At 47.1% G+C, this 23,280-nt stretch overlaps 1 protein-coding gene across 1 annotated transcript in view; it reads left to right on the top strand.

Moving 5' to 3' along the window:
- The window catches only part of LOC115478998 (plexin-A4-like), a 950,498-nt gene that overhangs the window by 183,335 nt on the left and 743,883 nt on the right, over positions 1-23,280 (top strand).

Below are 23,280 nucleotides of genomic sequence, written 5' to 3'. Positions count from 1 at the left end.
ACGTATTTTTCTGTTCCTGGAGTGCTCACAATCTACCTGAGGCAATGGAGGGTGAAAGGGGAAATTCTATGTATGGTGCCTTAAAAATAAGCGCTGTAAAACCACACGGTTTGCATGATTCTATACACTATGACTAAAGTTAGGCATAGTTTATAATATATGCTCATGTGTCATTCTTGCACCGAAAATTTAGGTGCACCCATTTAAGCTACCTAAAACCAGGCCTAAATACCTGCGCCCAAGTTAGGCGCCGATCAGGTATATTCTATAATAGTGCGCATAGTTTTTTGAAATGCCCATGACCCACCCATTCCATGCCCATGGCCATGCCCCCCTTTTGACCACATTATAATTTACACGCACCGCGTTATAGAATATGCCAAGAAAGTTGTGTGCATAAATTCTAATTAAAGCCAATTAGTGCTGCTAATTGGTTGTTAAGTACCAATTATTGGCACTGAGTAGCTTGTAAATTAAGTTGTGCGTGCAATTTGGCTGCACACAACTTAAGAATTTGGGGGTAAGTGATTTAACCCAAGATCACCAGGAGCTACAAGGGGATTAGAACTGTACTCTCTTGGTTCTAAGCCCACTGCTCCGTCCATTAGGCTGTTTCCAGTCGATAGGATTTTTGAGGGCAGGTTTGTTTGTTGGTACAGTAAGAGCTGGAGAGTGAATACAGAAGGGCAGTAGGGGTTGTTGCACCAGAAGCTCATTGCATTTTTTCGTTTCAGTTTGTGTGATGTTTTTATGGATGTATACCTGCTCTCCACTTAGAATGAATAATCTTTGGCTATTGTATAGGTGGTATGTACATTTTTAAACAAAGATAAGACTTCCTTGGGTGATTGCATACGAAGGCTCCTAGCGTTGCTTCCCAGGCCTGGTTCCAGCTGAGCTGGAAGCGTCTCCAGGAGAGGGCTGAGGATTGTTAATCTGGCAGTGCTGGGGGAGCTTGTAGATGTAAATCAAGAACCTGCCCTGCAATTAAATATGACATTTGAAAATAGACGCCGTTATCAAATATTTCATCATTGATGCTACACACCTTGACTGCTAACTCTAATGTGATGACTTTGCATAACACATTTCATAACCCAATTAAAATGTCTTCCTCTGTGTGGAACACTGGACAGAAATGTACGATAGGAGTATGTGAATCCAGCCATTGAGTGGTAGTTAAATATTCATGAGCTACTTTCCCATACTTTTGGCCTACCAAATCCACTTATTCCTGTTTTAGTTACCCTGAAATTCAGATGGGTGTGTGTGACCCTTGAATATTGGAGCTGGATACTGCTGCCGGGTGAGTTATTGCAATATTTATTTAGATTTTGCTCACACCTTTTTCAGTAGTAGCTCAAGGTGAGTTACATTCAGGTACTCTGGATATTTCTCTGTCCCAGGAGGGCTCACAATCTAAGTTTGTTCCTGAGGCAATGTGACTTGCCCAAGATCACAAGGAGCAGCAGTGGGATTTGAACCGGCTACCTCTGGATTGCAAGACCGGTGCTCTAACCACTAGGCCACTCCTCCACTCAGCAACATTCTGTGTAGAATCTCCAATAGTAGCAACATTCCATGTTCCACTGCACTAACCACTAGGCTACTCCTCCACTAGCAACATGAAGCCTGCCCTTGCAGATCAGCAATGCGGCTGCGCAGGCTTCTGTTTCTGTGAGTCTGACGTCCTGCAAGTACGTGCAGGACGTGAGACTCACAGAAACAGAAGCCTGCGCGGCCGCATCACTGATCTGCAAGGGCAGGCTTCTACATGGAATGTTGCTAGTGGAATAGCAACATTAACATTCCATGTAGAATCTCAAATATTTATTTATTTGGATTTTGCTCTCACCTTCTTCAGTAGTAGCTAAAGGTGAGTTGCATTCAGGTACTCTGGATATTTCTCTGTCCTAGGAGGGCTCACAATCTAAGTTTGTACCTGAGGCAATGGAGGGTTAAGTGACTTGCCCAAGATCACAAGGAGCAGCAGTGGGATTTGAACCAGCCACTTCTGGATTTCAAGACCAGTGCTCTAACCACTAGACCACTCCAGCAACATTCCAGGTAGAATCTCAAATATTTATTTATTTAGATTTTGCTCACACCTTCTTCAGTGGTAGCTCAAGGTGAGTTACATTCAGGTACTCTGGATATTTCTCTGTCCCAGGAGGGCTCACAATCTAAGTCTGTACCTGAGGCAATGGAAGGTTAAGTGACTTGCCCAAGGAGCAGCAGTGGGATATTTATTTATTGGTCCACTTGTATCCCACATTTTCCCAGCTTATGCGGGCTCAATGTGGCTAACAAAGTTACAATAAAATTACATTATACAATAGCAAAAATTGACAAGAGAAGCTAACAGAAGGAAAGAAGCGGATAAACTAACAAAACGGGAAAAGAATAAGGGAGTTAAACAGCATTGTTGACTTCGGGGTAGGCTTTGTTAAACAAATAATATGGTATTGTTTGCTGTAGGAGAGTATTCAGTGTAAGTCGCAGTGGCCAATGCTGGATCCTGGAGACCTCTCGAGCGGCCCTCATCATCATTCTGGCTTTTCTTCTGCTATGCTGTGCCTCTAGCCACAGCCTACTTAGAGCATCAGGTATGGTAGGCTCGATCTCCAGTTCCCATCCTCCACCATGTGGCAGTGTTTCAGCATCACGACTGTGCCAGGGGCATTGAATGCAGGGCTGCAGTGGCCTTAGCAAGTGTATGGAGTCGGTGCTCATTTAGAAAGTGTTAATTAGGAGACAGCGTGTTTATCCTCTGAAAGACGACTACTGGCAGCTGTGAATAGATCACTAAACTGTAAATAAAAAATTCATGGGAATGACTGAAGAATTTTGTTTTTTAAATAATTCAGACGGTGACACTGTAGGTCCTTTCTCTCTCTTCCTCTGCCAGTCAGTGATACCGGAGTCTTAATGCTTTGCTGATGGCAGCGTATTGTTACATTTTTGGAAAGAACCACTCGGTTTTATCGTTTGGTTTTTCTACTCCTTGTAAATAGATTAACAACAATGGAAAGTGGAGCTCCTTCCTTTTGTCTAGATTGGGCAAAGCGTTAGTAATATAAAGGACATGCTTTCCTGCTCCTACTGTTCTCCCATCCGTGGCTGCTCAACCAGAATGTTCTCAATCCACCTCTTAGCATGAGGGGTTAATCCTGTCTCTGAGTCTGTGGCCTCTGTCTCAGTGGCTCCACTTTAGGAAGTGTTTTGATGTTGGCCACAAATTTGTTCAGACTAACTCATCATCGACACTGTCCTGCCGTCATCTCCCAGTTGCAGATTTTTGTCTACTGTGGGGGCAGTTCTATAACTGGTGCCAAAATGTAGCTGCCCAGCTTATGTGGATAGTGAACCTGTTCTGTAAGAACAGCGTTGCGGTTGAGCCTGCCATGTTGTGTCACAGCTAGCCCCCTTCTCCTACTGGTCCTTAGCCGCCTCCAACTGGAACTTGCCCCTTCACCTTCTAACATAGTAACATAGTAGATGACGGCAGAAAAAGACCTGCACGGTCCATCCAGTCTGCCCAACAAGGTAAACTTATAAGTGCTACTTTTTGTGTATACCCTACTTTGATTTGTACCTGTGCTCTTCAGGGCACAGACCCTATAAGTCTGCCCAGCACTATCCCCGCCTCCCAACCACCGGCTCTGGCACAGACCGTATAAGTCTGCCCAGCACTATCCCCGCCTCCCAACCACCAGCCCCACCTCCCACCACCGGCTCTGGCACAGACCATATAAGTCTGCCCAGCACTATCCCTGCCTCCAAACCTCCAGTCCTGCCTCTCACCACTGGCTCTGGCACAGACCGTATAAGTCTGCCCCGCACTATCCCCGCCTCCCAACCTCCAGCCCCGCCTCCCACTACCGGCTCTGCTATCCAATCTCGGTTAAGCTCCTGAGGATCCATTCCTTCTGAACAGGATTCCTTTATGTTTATCCCACGCATGTTTGAATTCCGTTACTGTTTTCATCTCCACCACCTCCCGCGGGAGGGCATTCCAAGCATCCACCACTCTCTCCGTGAAGAAATACTTCCTGACATTTTTTCTTGAGTCTGCCCCCCTTCAATCTCATTTCATGTCCTCTCGTTCTACCACCTTCGTATCTCCGGAAAAGGTTCGTTTGCGGATTAATACCTTTCAAATACCTTCTGCTGTCCTTTGGACACTTTCTTCCCCCAGCAGCCCATGACCTCTCTTCAGGTTTTACAGCGCAGATTATTTGGGCGTCATATATAAAATTCACCCCTTAATATAGAAGGTTACTGCACAGAGAGATCGTGTTAAATACTAAGAACAGCTAGAAAATAAAAGTAGCAGTGTGTTCCGTCTCCTCTGACCAGTAACCAGGAGCAGTTTCAAAAATGGAAATGGCTCTAAACCGCTGAACTGCAGCAGATCCTGGAGCAGTCATATGTAGACAGCCTGGCGTCTAGCATGGTGAATTCTAGTGCCAGAGGGACGCTTTTAATGGGACTCGGAGCCCTTCTTGTGACTCACTTGTGTAAGAGAGACTTCTGGTCAGCCCTGACTTCTTGACAGCTCCATTCTGATGCTTCATGGTACAGTTGTGACAAGAGCAACCAGAAGGAGAAAGGCTATAACTCTTGCAGTAATCTTCTGCCAAAGAACAGGTTACATCATCTCCCTTCCAGTCCAACCACTTTATCACCAGTATCTTTACCATGGGGCTCATTTTCAAAAGAGATAAATGTCCAAAAAGTGGCATAAATCTACTTTTGGACGTTTTTTTTCACAAAAACATCCAAATTGGCCCATATTTAGATGTTTTTCTATGAAGTCCATCAGAAGTGCGTTCAAATCACAAGAGGGCATGTCAGGGGCATGTTAAGGGTGGGATCTGGGTGTTCTTAACACTTGGATGCTTTTCTTCCATAATGAAACAATAATAAAAACATCCAGGCCATAAAAAAAGTGCCCTAAATGACCAGATGCCCACTGGAGGGAGTCACAGATGACCTCTTCTTACTCTCCCAGTGGTCACTAATCCCCTCTCACCCCCCAAAGAATGTGATTAAAAATATTACTTAGAGGCGGGGCTGGTGGTTGGGAGGCGGGGATAGTGCTGGACAGACTTGTACGGTCTGTGCCGGAGCCGGTGGTTGGGAGGAGGTGCTGGTGGTTGGGAGGCAGGGATAGTGCTGGACAGACTTGTACGGTCTGTGCCAGGGCCGGTGGTGGGCAGCGGGACTGGTGGTTGGGAGGCGGGGATAATGCTGGACAGACTTGTACGGTCTGTGCCGGAGCCGGGGTTGGGAGGCGGGGCTGGTGGTTGGGAGGCAGGGATAGTGCTGGACAGACTTGTACGGTCTGTGCCGGAGCCGGGGTTGGGAGGCGGGGCTGGTGGTTGGGAGGTGGGGATAGTGCTGGACAGACTTGTACGGTCTGTGCCCTGAAGAGCACAGGTACAAATCAAAGTAGGGTATACACAAAAAGCAGCAAATATGAGTTATCTTGTTGGGCAGACTGGATGGACCGTGCAGGTCTTTTTCTGCCGCCATCTACTATGTTACTATGTTACTATGTAGATAATATCAAAAACCAGTTTATTCAGAATATTCATATCAAGGACCCGACACGGTCCGTGTTTTGGCACCAAAGCGCCTGCCTCAGGGGTCACAATCAACTTTCTCTGAGAAGAAGCTGATAGGCTTGAATAATTCCTTTATGTATGCACGTGGTTATAAAAACAAGTTAATCCACAGAGAGAACAAAAGAACAACCATGGTGTTTGCTGATCGGTTGGTTGTTCTTTTCTTCTCTCTGTGGATTAACTTGTTTTTATAACCACGTGCATACATAAAGGAAATATTCAAGCCTATCAGCTTCTTCTCAAAGAAAGTTGTTTGTGACCCCTGAGGCAGGCGCTTTGACGCTGGAACACGGACCGTGTCGGGTCCTTGATATGAATATTCTGAATAAACTGTTTCTTGATATTATCTCCCTATTGGTTTGCGCATTTGTCAGCCTCTACTTTTGCCGTTTTGCTTTGACTTTCCGTGGAGGCTCCTCCTGTCTTCTTGGATTTGTTAAAAACATTATTTACCAGCCTCAGATGTTATACTCAGGTCCCTGGAGTAGTCTAGTGGTGGGTGCAGTGCACTGCAGACAGATGGACCCAGGCCCATACCTCCCCCTACCTGTTAACACTTGTGGTGGAAACTATGAGCCCTACGAAACTCATCAGAAACCCACTGTACCCATATATAGGTGCCCCCTTCACCCATAAGGGCTATTGTAGTGGTGTATAGTTGGGGTTAGTGGGTTTTGAGGGGCTCATCAGACAAGATAAGGGAGCAATGGTGAGATGTGTACCTGGGAGCATTTCTTTGAAGTCTACTACAGTGCCTCTTAGAGTGCCCCGTTGCTCTCCTTTGATGTCTGTGTGGCCAGTTTACTAAGAATGCTGGCTCCTCCTACATCCCAATGGCATAATTTTGTGCGTTAAAAAAAAAGGTTTAAAAAAAGGTTTGGACAAGTTCCTGGAGGACAAGTCCATAGTCCGCTATTGAGACTATGCTTCAAAAAGAATTCAGTTTCCTGTATCATGCCAAGAACCCTCAACCAGAAGAAATAACTAACTGGTAAACATCCCTCTGGAGCAGGGGTTCTCAACTCAGTCCTCAGGACACATAAAGCCAGTCTGGTTTTCAGGATACCCACAATGCTCTGCCTCCATCGGTTGCAAATCTATCTCATGTATATTCATTGTGGGTATCCCGAAAACTTGACTGGATGGACATGTCTCGAGGACTGGGTTGAGAACCCCCCCTGCTCTGGAGTTGCAAATTAAGGATCTGAAAAAAAAAAGAATCTTTTAATTACAAAAAGTACTATTTCAGAAATATTGTTGGGCAGACTGGATGGACCGTACAGGTCTTTTTCTGCCGTCATCTACTATTAGTAATTTGATAATCTCAGGGGACTTATCTCTGCTGAGTAATGAACCTCTAAATCAAACAAAATGTTGGTCATCGGCCAGTGCAACTTTGGTCTTGCCATTCCGATCCAGTCACTGGACATTTCTGAAACCATGCAAACATGGTCAGAATGGCCTTCAGTCCTTGGCACCATCTGACAGTCTGTTCTGTAGATTTGTATTTTATGACCCTTCTCTGTGTAAGTATTTCTCAGCGATTTATTGCGGCCTGACTTTTTCATGAAGTCACAGGAGTAATTTGCCCGCTGCCTGGACAGAGCTAGAAATTGTACTAGCAGACCCTGGCAGGGGACCAGCTCTGCAGTTCAGGTTTATGTCATTTTCGGCCTGATGACAGGAAAGGACAATGGAGGAATGCACAACTGGGCTAGCAGAATTGTGCTTCAGCTGAGGGTGGAATACCATTCAGCTCCCAGATACAGTGAAGGCCCTAAAGGAAAAAGTGTATAATAACCATCTGTTCCTGGAAATGGGCACAGGGTATGCCAGAAGATGTGGAGGGGCATAATTGAACGAAAACGTCTATCTCCATGGGCGTTTATCTCCGAGAACGGGTCCGTGAAGGGGCGGACCGAACCGTATTTTCGAAAAAAAAATAGACGTCCATGTTTTATTCGACAATTTGTGAGCTGGGCGTTTTTGTTTTTCAGTGATAATGGAAAATGAAAGCGCCCAGCTCAAAAACAAATAAATCCAAGGCATTTGTTCGTGGGAGGGGCCAGGAGTCGTAGTGCACTGGTCCCCCTCACATGCCAGGACACCAACCGGGCACCCTAGGGGGCACTTTTACAAAAACAAAAAAAAAGGTAAAAGAGCTCCCAGGTGCATAGCACCCTTCCCTTGTGTGTTGAGCCCCCCAAATCCCCCTCAAAACCCACTGCCCACAAGTCTACACCATTACTATAGCCCTAAGGGGTGAAGGGGGGCACCTACATGTGGGTACAGAGGGTTTGGGGGGGTTGGACGACTAAGCATTAAGCAGCACAACTGTAACAGGTGGGGGGGGATGGGCCTGGGTCCACCTGCCTGAAGTCCACTGCAGCCCCTAATAACTGCTCCAGGGACCTGCATACTGCTGCCAGGGAGGTGGGTATGACATTTGAGGGTGAAAATAAAAAGTTGTGAAACATCATTTTTTGTGGTGGGAGGGGGTTAGTGACCACTGGGGGAGTCAGGGGAGGTCATCCCCGATTCCCTCTGGTGGTAATCTGGTCATTTAGGGCACTTTTTGGGGCCTAATTCTTGAAAAAACAGGGTCCAGGAAAAGTGCCCTAAATTCTAGCTACAAACGCATACTTTTTTCCATTATCGGCGAAAGGCGCCCATCTCTCCTCGGCCGATAACCACGCCCCAGTTCCACCTTTGCCACGCCTCCGACACGCCCCCGTCAACTTTGTAAGCTTCCGCGATGGAGTGCAGTTGAAAACGTCCAAAATCGGCTTTCCATTGTACCGATTTATTCGTTTTTGTGAGGTAAACGTCTATCTCCCGATTTGTGTCGAAATCTAGGCGTTTTTCTCTTTCAATTATAAGGTGGATAGTGATCTTATCCATAAAGGGTTTAAGCCATTATTTATTTATTTATTTGAATTGATCTCATACCTTTTCAGTGGAAGTAGAGAGTTACTTGGGGATAGAAATTTCATCCACCCCCTTGCATCCCAACTGCAACCTAACCCATACCCACCTGTACCTGTTAGGATCCATTCCATCCCCACCTATCCCCGCAATAAATAAGCATCAATGCTATTGCTTGCAGCCCTCCTTCTCCTCCCAACACCAACCGTTTTTTTGGGCAGTATTCACTGTTCAACCAATGAGTGTTCCAAGCCTTAGACTGGTGTTCTGGCCGCCCTTCTGGGCATTCCAAGCCACATTCTGGCACTCCACTTGCCTCTCTCACAGCCTGATGATCAAAGGTAAAAGCAGGTGCTAGAGGCCAGTAGTACTGTACTAGCGCCCACTTTTACCTTTTCACACATGATCAGCGGGCAAACAGCGCTCACGCCGGGCAATAGCGCAGAGCTCATTTAAATTAGATTCAAATTAGATTTAAATGAGCTCTGCAGTATTCCGCTCCTATGATCAGAGAACAGTGCTTTGATCGTAGGGGTAGAATAGCGCCTTAATCCTCTGCCAGCTCAGAGCTGGTGTTAGGGTTAAGGCTCTGTTCCCGCCCCCCTCCCCCCATCAGAGTCAGGCAGCCCAGGCTGTCACTATCAGCCTGGCCTGTCACCTTGTCCTGAGGGTCTATTGGACCCATGGACCGCAGCCATCACTTCAACCCTGATAGCCTAGTGCCCCCCAACTCCTCCTGACACAAGGGCACAGGGTACTTTTCTCCATATGGACTTCCATGAATTCTTCAGGCATAAGGATGCCCATTCTTCCACGTTCACAATTCCCCCAAGGCAGCCATTCCCAACTCAGTCCTGGGTTTTCAGGATATCCACAATGAATATGCATGAGATAGATTTGCATGCAATGCCACATTTGAAAACCCGATACTAGATGTGCCCTGAGGACTGGATTGTGAATGACTGCCCCAGGGTGTTTATGCTACATTTATACCTGCTCTTCCAGGGTTAGTAATATGTAATATCACCACATTGTAAAAGCTCAGGTGCTTAAATGCAAACCTCTCTCCAGCCCTTCTCCAGTTTGTTATATAGCCCCCGGGGCAGCCCTGTCTGACAGCATAGGAATTCTCTATATCCCCTCCCTCTCTGCCTTTTCTTTAATTAATGGAGTTCCTCCCCTCAGAGGTAGACTGACCATATGGACAACCAGGCAGTGCCCTAGGACCCAGGGCTGTGTGTGTGTGGGTGTGGGGGGGGGGGGGCAAGGCTGGTCCAAGGAAAGATGCCACCCCTTCCAGGATCAGATGCTGCCCCCTGGGCTGAGATGTCACTCCCTACCCCAGGCCAAGATGCTGCCCCCATTCCTGTCTTTAGCTTGTTCTCGGCATTTACCTCGTCACGTTCCAAACCCGGCAGCGATTCCCATACGCCTCTTCCCTTTTCTTCGGCTGCCTCCCTGATGTAAGTTCCTGACTTGTCAGAGGCTCAGGCAGCCGCAGTAAAGGGAAGAAGCAGGTGCCGGCAGCAGGGCAGCGTATGGGAATCGCTGCTGCTGACGGGTTTGAAAAGTGACGAGGTAAACACCGTGAAGGAGGGAGATGCTGCTCCCTGAAGAGCGGGGAGATGCCACTCCTGAAGAGTGCTCCCCGCAGTAAGGGTACTCTTACTGTATGGCCATGTTTTTTAGGGGCTTTTTACCCACCGCGGTAAAAAGGGCCCTGGTGCATGGGAAAATCAGCCCCCACTGTTACCACCAGGCCCCTTTACCCACAGCTTAGTAAACGGACCCCTTAGTGCACCTTTCTGCTAGATAAAAGCACTGTTTATCAAGAAATCACGGTCTGCTTGGAAATTCTTTCTAGGCCTGCGTGGAAGCGCAGGTGTTCATCTGCTCTGCGAAATAGCACTGTATTTATAAAGTCATCAGTTACCTTATCTCCCTCCTTCTGGACTTATACAGACCCATTACTACAACTTTATTGCACACAGAGCCCGAGTCAGCAGAAAGAAACCACGGACTGCTAACTAAAGTTGTCTAGATAGATGTGATCAGTACAGCATGATAGAGACCCTTAGCTAAATATAGCTGAATCAATACAGTAAATGTACATAGCACTATGGGTTAGTCTAGACTGGAGGTAACATTTATCCAGCTATGTATAATCCTATAAACACAGTATCACAGAGTTACAACAGGGTAGATTCAGTGGAACAGAAACGAATATTTCCAGAAGACTTGATGCAGTAGGATGGAAACATTACAGGATTAGAAAACAGTGTGCATCATTTTATTTGTTTATTTATTTACAGTTTATATTAACCACGCTATCAAACAACTCTAGGCAGTGTAGAAAATAAAACACACATAAAATACATAAAAAGACAAAAACATCGAAGCTATTATACAGCTTATTAAAGTAGACCAACCAGCAAAAAAGCGAATAAACAAACTATCATACTTAAGTACAATATTCCTGAGTGAAGAAATGTGCTTTCATCTGTTTTCTAAACTGTAGCATCGAATTAACACGTTGCAGCTCATATGGTAACGTTCGATTAACATAAAAGGAATGGCTACGTGTCAGTCTAGTGGACTGGAAGAAAAAATAGCTTCGGCATTAGAAAGAATTTTGAGGAAACAGGGGACTCTTCTCCCCCTCTTTCTCCCTACTTTATGAGGCCAAGTCTGGGCCTAGAAAGGCCTATGTGGAGTCTGTTTTCTAGGGCACCCTTTCCCAAAGGCGTGTAAGGGCCTACGCATGTCCAGCACGCATCAAATCGGCATTACCGCCTGGCTAGCGTGTTCACCTGCCGGTAATTCCGAGTTTGGCGTGTGCCCAAAACACATGGTAGAAAATAATTTCTATTTTCTACCGCGGGGGCGTTCCCGGCGGTAATTGGCAATTGGCGAGCGCTAGACAGTTATCGCATGGGCAATGCTTGAGTCCTTACTGCTAAGTCATTGGGTGGCGTTAAGGGCTCAGGTCGTAAATAGATGCATGTTGATTTTAATTTTGCTGCATGTCCATTTCCTGCCCCCCCTCCAAAAAAACTCCTTTTTACCAGACGCGGTGGAGAAATGGTCCAGCATGTGTCCAATACATGCACCCACAGTACCGCAGGCCACTTTTTGGAGCGCCTTTGTAAAGGGCCCCTTGATTAATACTTTATTTATTTATTTATTTTAAAATTGATATCCTGCCTTAACTCACAATGGGTAACAATAAAATGTATATAGTCAATAAACAAAAAAACGAACCAACAATCATCTTAAAAGTACAATCAAAACAAGATCTAAATGATATAAGTCCCTCCTCAGACAGTGTAGAGACTCGCGTCACAGACACTTCAGTATCCTTTATTCCTCTAGAAAGCCCTTTAAAAAACGATGAGTCTTTAAGAGTCATTTGAATTGTTGAGTATTATCACATTAATCTTAGATGACCAGGAAGATTATCCCAAAGTGAGGGTCCAGTAACAGAGAAAGCACATGCGCTTATTTCAGCATAATGATCATCAGAGGAGAAGGTAAACACAACTGCTTCAGTCTTTCAGACCTTAATGATCGCCTCGGACAATACATCCTTAAAACATTACTAGAGTATACAGGTACCTTCCCATATACACGTTGATGTATCAAACCAAGAACTTTAAACATAACTCGATACCTAACAGGCAACCAGTAGCACATTTTTAGCACTGGAGTGACGTGCTGATCATGATACTCCAGAAATTAACCGTGCTGCTGGAATCTGGATGATCTGTAGAGCCTGGAGTCTGGACGATGACCTACCCAAACCTATAGAGTTACACTAATCAATTGTTGTCAGAACCAGGTTCTACACGATCATCCAGAAATCTGATGGCCGGCACCATCCCCTTCATCCCCTTTATAGAATATTAGTGTAATTGGACATATTACATGTATTTGTGGTTGAGTGTGGTGACTTACACCAGCCACTGAGCCATAAACGTGCAACTAAAGTAGAGTCTTGACTGTTCAACATAACAGGACTGACAGGTTGTTGGATAATTGAAATGTCAAGATAATACAGAAAAAGTGGATGAGGGATAAAACAGTATATTGAATGCATGTTTCAAAAGAGGAAGCTCTAAAAACAAATTAAAAACTTACCCTCTGGTCTACTAAGCAAGACTAGCAGCTGTCCATGCGCTAGTACCGACACGGCCCAGTCACTTTGAATGGGCTATGTCTGCACTAGTGCATGGACAGCCACTAGCACTGATTCGTAAACAGACTCCTTAATGTGCCCAAGAATCTTATCTAGCACTGCTGTTTTTGAACTAAACAGGATGCCGGGAAAGAGAGAGAGGAACCCGCACATGACTCGATGACAATTTTGTGACGTCACTGAGGAACATCGGATAATCACGAAGGTCGGATAAGCGAGACTCTACTGTATCTCCTAAATGTGTGTCCTATTTTCAGCCGAACTTAGGAGCCTGACTTTTCACTGAAAATCCATCTTAATGTAACCCTGGCCTCAGGGGTCTCTCCTCAGTCACTGTCCTATTGCCTGACACTACCCCCCACAGGGTCGGGCACACAAACAAGAGGATGGAATAGGGCATCTTTGGTTGCCCAAACCCCAGCTGAGACCAGAGGAACTGGGAGGTATCTAAAAGTGATTTAGATGGGTAGGAGAGCCTCTTGCCTGTTTCAATTGCTTGTGCCTGTCCAGCTGCCAATATTTGACGACGCTTAACCAGACAGTGCTGCTGAATATTGGCAGTAGCTGGCCATGTGCCAAGTGGGCAGGTCAGGGGTGTTACAGGGGCAGAGCTGGGAGTTATGCAGGTGCCATCGATATTCTTCTGCACAGGATTCCTTTATGCCTATCCCACGCATGTTTGAATTCCGTTACCGTTTTCATGTCCACCACCTTCTGCAGGAGGGCATTCCAAGCGTTCACCACCCTCTCCGTGAAGAAATACTTCCTGACATCTTTCCTGAGTCTGAGATTGAAGGGGGGCAGACTCAGGAAAGATGTTAGGAAGTATTTCTTCACGGAGAGGGTGGTGAATGCCCTCCAGTCGGTTCAAAACTCTGCTGCCCGTCTCATCTTCCGCCAGGGTCGCTTTACTCATACCAGGGACGTATCTGCGTGGGGCCACAGGGGCCTGGGCCCCCGCAGATTTCGCCCTGGCCCCCCTCCCCGCCGTCAACCCTCCCCCGCTGCTTACTTTTGCTGGCGGGGGGCCCCAACCCCCGCCAGCCGAGGTCTAACCCGCAATCTCCATATTTCGTCTTCCGAAGTTCCTCCGTGGCCATGTGCTTCAAGGAAGTAACGCTGCAGTGATGTCAGACGCCGAACTGGATTCAACCAATCAGCACTGCAGCGTTACTTCCTTGAAGCACATGGCCACGGAGGAACTTCGGAAGACGAAATATGGAGATTGCGGGTCGGACCTCGACTGGCGGGGGTTGGGGCCCCCCGCCAGCAAAAGTAAGCAGCGGGGGAGGGTTGACGGCGGGGAGGGGGTGGAGAGAGGCGGCGGCGGCGGCGGGGGGGGGGGGGGGAGGGAGGCAAAAATGTGCCCCCCCTCTCTGGCTCTGGCCCCCCCTACCGCCGGATTCCAGATACGCCCCTGACTCATACTACCCCTCTCCTCAAGACCCTTCACTAGCTCCCTATCCGTTTTCGCATCCTGTTCAAACTTCTTCTACTAACCTATAAATGTACTCACTCTGCTGCTCCCCAGTATCTCTCCACACTCGTCCTTCCCTACACCCCTTCCCGTGCACTCCGCTCCATGGATAAACCCTTCTTATCTGTTCCCTTCTCCACTACTGCCAACTCCAGACTTCGCGCCTTCTGTCTCGCTGCACCCTACGCCTGGAATAAACTTCCTGAGCCCCTACGTCTTGCCCCATCCTTGGCCACCTTTAAATCTAGACTGAAAGCCCACCTCTTTAACATTGCTTTTGACTCGTAACCACTTGTAACCACTCGCCTCCACCTACCCTCCTCTCTTCCTTCCCGTTCACATTAATTGATTTGATTTGCTTACTTTATTTTTTGTCTATTAGATTGTAAGCTCTTTGAGTAGGGACTGTCTTTGTTCTATGTTTGTGCAGCGCTGCGTATGCTTTGTAGCGCTATAGAAATGCTAAATACTAGTAGTAGTAGTAGGAATGCCTTCCCGCGGGAGATGAAAACGGTAACGGAATTCAAACATGCGTGGGATAGGCATAAAGGAATCCTGTGCAGAAGGACTGGATCCACAGAAGCTTAGCTGAAATTGGGTGGCGGGGGGAAGAGGGGTTGGTGGTTGAGAGGCTAGGATAGGGGAGGGTAGGCTTATACGGGGTCTGTGCTGGAGCCGGTGATGGGAGGCGGGACTGGTGGTTGGGAGGCGGGAAATACTGCTGGACAGACTTATACGGTCTGTGCCCTGAAAAAGACAGGTACAAATCAAGGTAAGGTATACACATATGAGTTTATCATGGGCAGACTAGATGGACCGTGCAGGTCTTTTTCTGCCGTCATCTACTATGTTACTATGTTACTATTCAGTGGCAGCATCCACGTACCTAACCGGGCAGGTAGGACTCCCACTCGTAGCAGCTCCATGGTAAAAATGGCCGCCACAACCTCTGTTAGTCTATTGCTACTGTTAGATGATGCAGTGGCCATTTATACCATGAAGCTGCTAGGGCCAGGAATGAGTGGGGTTCGTTCCTGCTCCCATCACCCTGCTTCTCCACCAGGGAGCTCAGGTAGGTCCAGGAGGACCTATTCTGATGGGGTGGGGGGCTGGAGGTGGGTCTAGAAAGGAGTGCTGGGAGGGGAAGTCTTGACTAGTCAGGAGGGAGGGGAGATGTGGACACAAAATGTGTACCGTTCCAGGTCGATATTCAGCTGGGATTCATATAACTTATGCAGGTCCCCGCTGAATTTTGGCTGGGACCCGCATGAGGATCAGCGGCCTGACACACTACAGTCAGCAATTGATATTCAAACCTGGTGCACAGACATAGCCCTGAATTGAATATCGGGGCCTAAATTCTGCCCGTGGTGGTCAACGTTTAAAAAAAAAAAAATCACTGACTGCTGCCAGCTGAATATTCACCGGAACACATACTACTACTACTACTATTTAGCATTTCTATAGCGCTACAAGGCATACACAGCGCTGCACAAACATAGAAGAAAGACAGTCCCTGCTCAAAGAGCTTACAATCTAATAGACAAAAAATAAAGTAAGCAAATCAAATCAATTAATGTGAACGGGAAGAGAGGAGGGTAGGTGGAGGCAGGTGGTTACAAGTGGTTACGAGTCAAAAGCAATGTTAAAGAGGTGGGCTTTCAGTCTAGATTTAAAGGTGGCCAAGGATGGGGCAAGATGTAGGGGCTCAGGAAGTGTATTCCAGGCGTAGGGTGCAGCGAGACAGAAGGCGCGAAGTCTGGAGTTGGCAGTAGTGGAGAAGGGAACAGATAAGAAGGATTTATCCATGGAGCGGAGTGCACGGGAAGGGGTGTAGGGAAGGACGAGTGTGGAGAGATACTGGGGAGCAGCAGAGTGAGTACATTTATAGGTTAGTAGAAGAAGTTTGAACAGGATGCGAAAACGGATAGGGAGCCAGTGAAGGGTCTTGAGGAGAGGGGTAGTATGAGTAAAGCGACCCTGGCGGAAGACGAGACGGGCAGCAGAGTTTTGAACCGACTGGAGAGGGGAGAGGTGACTAAGTGGCCTTGGTAACTTCTCCCCATATGTATCCAAAAATTACACCAAAAATAATCCACACAAGCTGGAGACTCTGTTTTTCACTATAAATATCTCAACTCAAACTTCTGTCCTTCCTTGATAGATGCCTCACATTTCCGCTGTCTTGAAGAGATTGCTAAAACCATTATTCATTTCCAATTGAAAGCACGCACACATGAATACAAATATGGTTTGCATTACTTGCATACTCGACTCACACATTGTCTTTTTAACTTTTCAACAGTTTATGTAGAGTAATCTCAAATCAACGATGCAACATCAACATCACTCGCAAATGCAGATTCTTTGTTTCAATTCGCTCTGATGTTTCTCTAACACAAACAGGACATCAACACCATTATATCATCAAACATTATTTTAGAGAATACATTATGCCAATGGGAAGCCTTTTCCATGTATTAAAAAAATCTCAAAAAACATATGTAAAAACTGTGTGTGGAAGAAACCTAGTTAAAAAAAAAAACAGTATCTAAATAAAAAATGAGAGTTCTCTTAACTAGAACAAATGAGTATTATTTAATTATTTATTGGGATTTATTAACCACCTTTATGAAGAGATTCACCCAAGGCGATATACAGTAGGTACAGTTTAACGAGAAACTTACAGTTTTGTTCACAGCCTAACAATAGCACAATGAACAAGTAAAGACAGAGAATGACAGAGGAAAACTTGAATAATAATAGGACTATTATGAAACAGGATCAAAAATGTACACCTTTAACAGCACTGAAATTCAAGTAACAGAGATATTTTATTTATTTATTATCTCATTTGTACCCCACAGTTTCCCAACAGTGTCAGACTCAATGTGGCTTACAGCGCACCACAGAGGCAGACGCCGATGCAGTCAAATGAAGCTAATACAGCAGAAAACCTACAAGAGATACTGGGGAAGAGTAGGAATAGACAGAAGGAGAAGGGAAGCTTTGAGGGAAGAGGGAAGGGGGATATGTCCAAATGTCTCTAGATCGGTGTGCTTCCAGCAGTGGAGACACTGGAAGAGTCCGCAGGGTAGGCACTTCTGAATAACATGGCCTTCAGAAATTTCTGGAAAGTTAGATGATCTGTGATGGTTTTGATGGTCCTCGGTAAAGAATTCCAAAGCTGAGTGCTAATGAAAGAGACGGAGGTAGCATACGTGGACTTGTACTTGATTCCATTGCAGTTTGGATAGCGAAGGGTAAGATATGAACGGGAGAGTCGGAACGTATTCCGAAGCGGTAGGATGATGAGATCTATCATATAATACAATATAAGCATAATATTATTTATTTGTTGCATTTGTATCCCACATTTTCCCACCTATTTGCAGGCTCAATGTGGCTTACATAGTACATTAGTGACAGTCGCCAATATCGGCATGAACAAATACACATTGATAGACACATTGGGGGTCATAAGGGGAAGAGTAGGTTATGTCCAATATGAACATTTATATTGTTGTGTTGCGGGGTTAAGGTATTTAGGTTGGGTCGTTTGAGTATGCCTTTTCGAACAGGTTAGTCTTTAGGAGTTTCCGGAAGATTAGGTGGCCGTATGTTGTTTTCATGACGGTCGGTAGTGCGTTCCATAGTTGTGTGCTTATATAAGAGAAGCTGGATGCATAGGTTGATTTGTATTTGAGTCCTTTGCAGCTTGGGTGATGGAATATTTAATAAGCACAAATTAGAACATTCAAATAACATTGCTATGATACTATTGCTTTTCTACAATACAGCCTTACCCAGTGGCGTACCAAGGGGGGGGCAGTGGGGGCGGTCCGCCCCGGGTGTCGGCGGGTGGGGGGGTGCTCCGTCATCTCCTTCCACCACCCTGCGTTTTTTTTTTAATCCATTCAGCGAGCGACGCAGGCAGCGCCTCGTGTCTGCCCTGCAGTGTGCTGTCAAAAAAGAAAATCGCTTTGCCGGCGTCGGGCCTTCTCTCGCTATGTCCCGCCCTCGAGGAAATAGGAAGTTACCTCAAAAGTGGGCGGGACATAGCGAGAGAAGGCCCGACGCCGGCAAAGCGATTTTCTTTTTTGACAGCACACTGCAGGGCAGACACGAGGCGCTGCCTGCGTCGCTCGCTGAATGGATTAAAAAAAAAACGCAGGGTGGTGGAAGGAGAAGAGGGCTCTGTCGCTCTCCACGGAGGGGGGGGGGGCTCAGATGGGAGAAAGAGGTGGGGGAGCTCAGAGGGGAGAAGGGAATTGGGGAGGGGTGGGGGGAACTCAGAGGGGTTCCCAGAAGGGAGAAGGGAATTGGGGAGGGGTGGGGGAGCTCAGAGGGGTTCACAGAGGGTTGAAGGGAACTGGGGAGGGGTGGGGGAGCTCAGGGGTTCGGAGAAGAGAATTGGGGAGGGGTGGGGGGAACTCAGAGGGGTTCCCAGAAGGGAGAAGGGAATTGGGGAGGGGTGGGAGAGCTCAGAGGGGTTCGCAGAGGGGAGAAGGGAACTGGGGAGGGGTGGGGGAGCTCAGAGGGGTTCACAGAGGGTTGAAGGGAACTGGGGAGGGGTGGGGGAGCTCAGGGGTTCGCAGAAGGGAGAAGGGAATTGGGGAGGGGTGGGGGGAACTCGGGTTCGCAGAAGGGAGAAGGGAATTGGGGAGGGGTGGGGGGAGCTCAGAGGGGTTCGCAGAAGGGAGAAGGGAACTGGGGAGGGGTGGGGGAGCTCAGAGGGGTTCGCAGAGGGGACAAGGGAGCTCAGAGGGGTTCTCAGAGGGGAGAAGGGAACTGGGGAGAAGGGAACTGGGGAGGGGTGGGGGAGCTCAGAGGGGTTCGCAGAGGGGAGAAGGGAACTGGGGAGGGGTAGGGGAGCTCAGAGGGGTTCACAGAGGGTTGAAGGGAACTGGGGAGGGGTGGGGGAGCTCAGGGGTTTGCAGAAGGGAGAAGGGAATTGGGGAGGGGTGGGGGGAACGGGTTTACAGAAGGGAGAAGGGAATTGGGGAGGGGTGGGGGGAGCTCAGAGGGGTTCGCAGAAGGGAACTGGGGAGGGGTGGGGGAGCTCAGAGGGGTTCGCAGAGGGGACAAGGGAGCTCAGAAGGGTTCTCAGAGGGGAGAAGGGAACTGGGGAGAAGGGAACTGGGGAGGGGTGGGGGAGCTCAGAGGGGTGCTCAGAGGGGAGAAGGGGATTGGGGAGGGGTGGGGGTGCTCAGAGGGGAGAAGGGGTCTGAAGCTGGAACTGGGGTCCGACAAGGGGGCAGGAGGGAGAATGGGTCCATGCCTGGGGCAGGTGGGAGAATGGGTCTGGGGCTGAAAAGGGGGGTTGCAAAGCATGTGGTGGATGAAGGGGGCTGGAACTGGGGGCTGAAAAGGAGGGTATTTGGGATAAGGGGGCTAGTGCTAGAACTGTGGGCTGAAATGGGACAGGGGCTGAAACTGTGGGCTTTAAAGGGGACAGGGAGAACTGGCTGGGGCTGGAGCTCAGGACTGGTGAGAGAAAAGGGCTGGGGTTGAAACTAGGGGCTGAAAAGGGGACAGGGAGAAGTGGCTGGGGGCTGAAGCTCAGGACTGATGGGAGAAAAGGGCTGGGGACTGGTGGGATAGTGGGGCTGAAAAGGGGGGCCGGTGGGAGATGTGGGCTGGGGCTGGAACTAGGGGCAGGTGGAACTGGGGGCTGAAAAGGGGGGGGCAGAGAGAGAGGGGACAACAGACCCTGGAAGGAAGTGGGGAGCATGAGGGAGGGCAGACCCTGGATGGATGGGAGAGGGAGGGCAGACGGATTGAAGGGGCAGAGAGAAAGGTCAGATGGTGGGTGGAAGGGGGAGAGAGAAAGAAGGCAGACTGGGGCAAATGGTAGATGGAAGGGAGAGAGAGGGCAGACAGTGGATGGAAGGGGCAGAGAGAGAGAGAGAGAGGGCAGACAGTGGATGGAAGGGACATTAAAGAGGGCAGACACTGGATGGCAGAGAGAGAGCAAAGACAGATCCTGGATGGAAGGAAGACAGTGAAAAGAAGATGAAAGCAGAAACCAGAGACAACAAACTGTAAATATATATTTTTATTATTTTGCTTTAGGATATAGTATTGTAGCTGTGTTGTTTATAAATAGAACATGTAAATAAAGTAATCTTTTTATTGGACTAATTTTAATACATTTTGACTTAACTTTCAGAGAACAAAACCCCCTTCCTCAGGTCAGGATAGGATACTGTAACAGCACTATACTGTACTGACCTGAGGAAGGAGATTTTGGCCTCTGGAAGCTAAATGTATTAGTCCAGTAAAATGGTATTATTTTATTTTCTGTATTTGTTTTATTTCTATTTGTTAATTTGTAAAGTGGTGATTGGTATTTGTTAGTTTTTTCAAATTTACATCTGCTGTCTTTATATTTTGCACAGTACTAGGGGACAGTTTCTGTTTTCTGTGGTGTTGCATTGTATACAGAGTCTGGCATCGGGGGTTCAGTTTAATTTTTGTCTAATTAGAAAGTTTATGATTACTTATTCTATAGTGGATTAGGGTGTATCTGTGTTTGTGAAAAAGACATGGCTTTCAGTTGGCATTGACTGTGCAGGATCTACGATCTGTACTGTTCTGTCTGGTTTCGTTTTACAATAGGTGAATTGATGTTCTAGTGCTCACTGTAGTGTTTAAGATGCTTTCCTTTTCCTTGTGTGACTCGTAGAAATGACTGCTTATGGTATGGTAGAATTGCTCTATAGGTCCTGAGTGTTTTGTATTCTCGGTATGCCTAGTGCTGGATTTGTGGGGGGGGGGGGGGGGTGTTAAAAAATGACCGGCCCCGGGTGTCAACTACCCTAGGTACGCCACTGGCCTTACCATATAGCTGAGGGGTAAGTGGAGGAGTAGCCTAGTGGTTAGTGCAGTGGACTTTGATCCTGGGGAACTGAGTTCGATTCCCACTACAGCTCCTTGTAACTCTGGGCAAGTCACTTAACCCTCCATTGCCCCTGGTACAAAATAAGTACCTGAATATATGTAAACCGCTTTGAATGTAGTTGCAAAAACCTCAGAAAGGCGATATAGCAAGTCCCATTTCCCTTTCCCTATTTGAGATTCTACATGGAATGTTGCTACTATTTGAAATTCTACATGGAATGTTGCTACTATTTGAAATTCTACATGAAATGTTGATGTTGCTACTATTTGAGATTCTACATGGAATGTTGCTACTATTTGAAATTCTACATGGAATGTTGATGTTGCTACTATTTAAGATTCTACATGGAATGTTGCTACTATTTGAGATTCTACATGGAATGTAGCTTTGCTATTCCACTAGCAACATTCCATGTAGAAGCCTGCCCTTGCTGATCAGCAATGCAGCCTTGCAGGCTTCTGTTTCTGTGAGTCTGACTTCCTGCACGTATGTGCAGGACGTCAGACTCACAGAAACAGAAGCCTGCACGGCTGCATTGCTGATCAGCAAGGGAAGGCTTCTACATGGAATGTTGCTAGTGGAGGAGTAGCCATGTGGTTAATGCAGTGGACTTTGATACTGGGGAACTGGGTTCAATTCCCACTGCAGCTCCTTGTGACTCTGGGCAAGTCACTTAACCCTCCATTGCCCCTAGTACAAAACAAGTACCTGTATATATGTAAACTGCTTTGAACGTAGTTGCAAAAACCTCAGAAAGGCGGTATATCGTCCCATTTTCCATTTCCCAAATGCAGATATATAGATGGGGACAAGATGGGTGGTACAGAGTGAGCTGGGAGGGATAAATAAATGGGTGGCTAAACTAAAGGCAAATTCTTTGTACAGTTAATCAAGATTTAAGGAACTGGTCTAAATTACAGTGGGTGTAGCAAGCTAGTCCAGGTGTAGTAACCCCTCTGGGAGTAAATTCCAGAGCGTGGGGGCTATATAATATTATAGCAGGGGCCACTATAAGGCCCATGATGGCCAGTTTTGTGTTTTGGTCCTAGACTCAGATATTCAGTGTAAGGCCATATCTGGCTACTGGTGGTGAATATCTGAGGGGGAGATGCATCAAACTTACTGGGCCAGCAACATGCTTTTTGGATTGGTTCCAGCTGGGTTAGCGAGTACATTATTCAGCAGGAGATGCACAGAGGAGCCTTGCGGGCTTTTCAACGTTGGTGGCAGCAGACAACAGGAATAGCATGGTAATTATGTAAATGAGCTGATCGGTATTCAAATATGCATTCCGAGGAATGCACAGCCGTCTACGAGCCATGCACAGAAAGTCCCGCCTACCTTTTCCGGATGAAATTTTATGGGAGGTCAGGAGTAGCTATAGTGTAGCTACGTAATTGCTGGCGATCTGACAGTTTAGTTTATGGGGCTTTTGTAAGGCGATCGAGCTATTCTGGACAGCTGTGATCAGCATATTTACATTAAAAACGAGGTAGATTAGACGCCGGTCGCAAGCTAGTTTCTGAAGGACATGAAGCTTTTCTCTTGATTGGCAACGGCTGAGCAGCTTCATTCAAGCCAAGCCAAAGTTTGTTCTTTGAGAATTAGGAGTAAGGGTCGGTGGATGTGCACTCCTCTTGCAGCTCTTTTGTTGGCAGACCCCAAGATATTCCTCCATTTTGTTTTAACTCATTCAGTTTTCCACTGGAAAGCAGTGTGCATTTGGTGGCATGAAAAGCACCCAGTTGAGCACCCCCAATATTTAACAAACTCCTTGACTATGTCCAGAGCTGGGAACAAGGAGTGGGGAGCAGCAGCAGTCTATTTACTTGGCTGGCAGGGCTCAGCATCTCCACCAGCAAAGTAAAAGAGAATTCAGCAGGGGGCCTAAGCCCACATTTTGGGAGCCAGTTGTTAAAGTAGCCATGGAGGGCCCTACTTTAACAACCAGCTCCCAAAATTCTTAAAAACTTAACAACCGGCTCTTGCGAGCCTGTGAGAGCCTGCTCCAGCACACCACTGACTATGTCCAGGGAGAAGTTATTTCTGTTGTGTTTAGTACCCTCAATAATTTTGAAAAGTTATCTCTTACTCCCCCCCACCCACTCCTTTGCTGAAATGGGATCCCCAAGATTTGTAGGAGCATGTG

The sequence above is a fragment of the Microcaecilia unicolor genome, chromosome 10 (genome assembly GCF_901765095.1).
Source record: "Microcaecilia unicolor chromosome 10, aMicUni1.1, whole genome shotgun sequence".
Lineage (NCBI taxonomy): Eukaryota > Metazoa > Chordata > Amphibia > Gymnophiona > Siphonopidae > Microcaecilia > Microcaecilia unicolor.
This window is presented reverse-complemented; position numbering and strand designations above follow the sequence as displayed.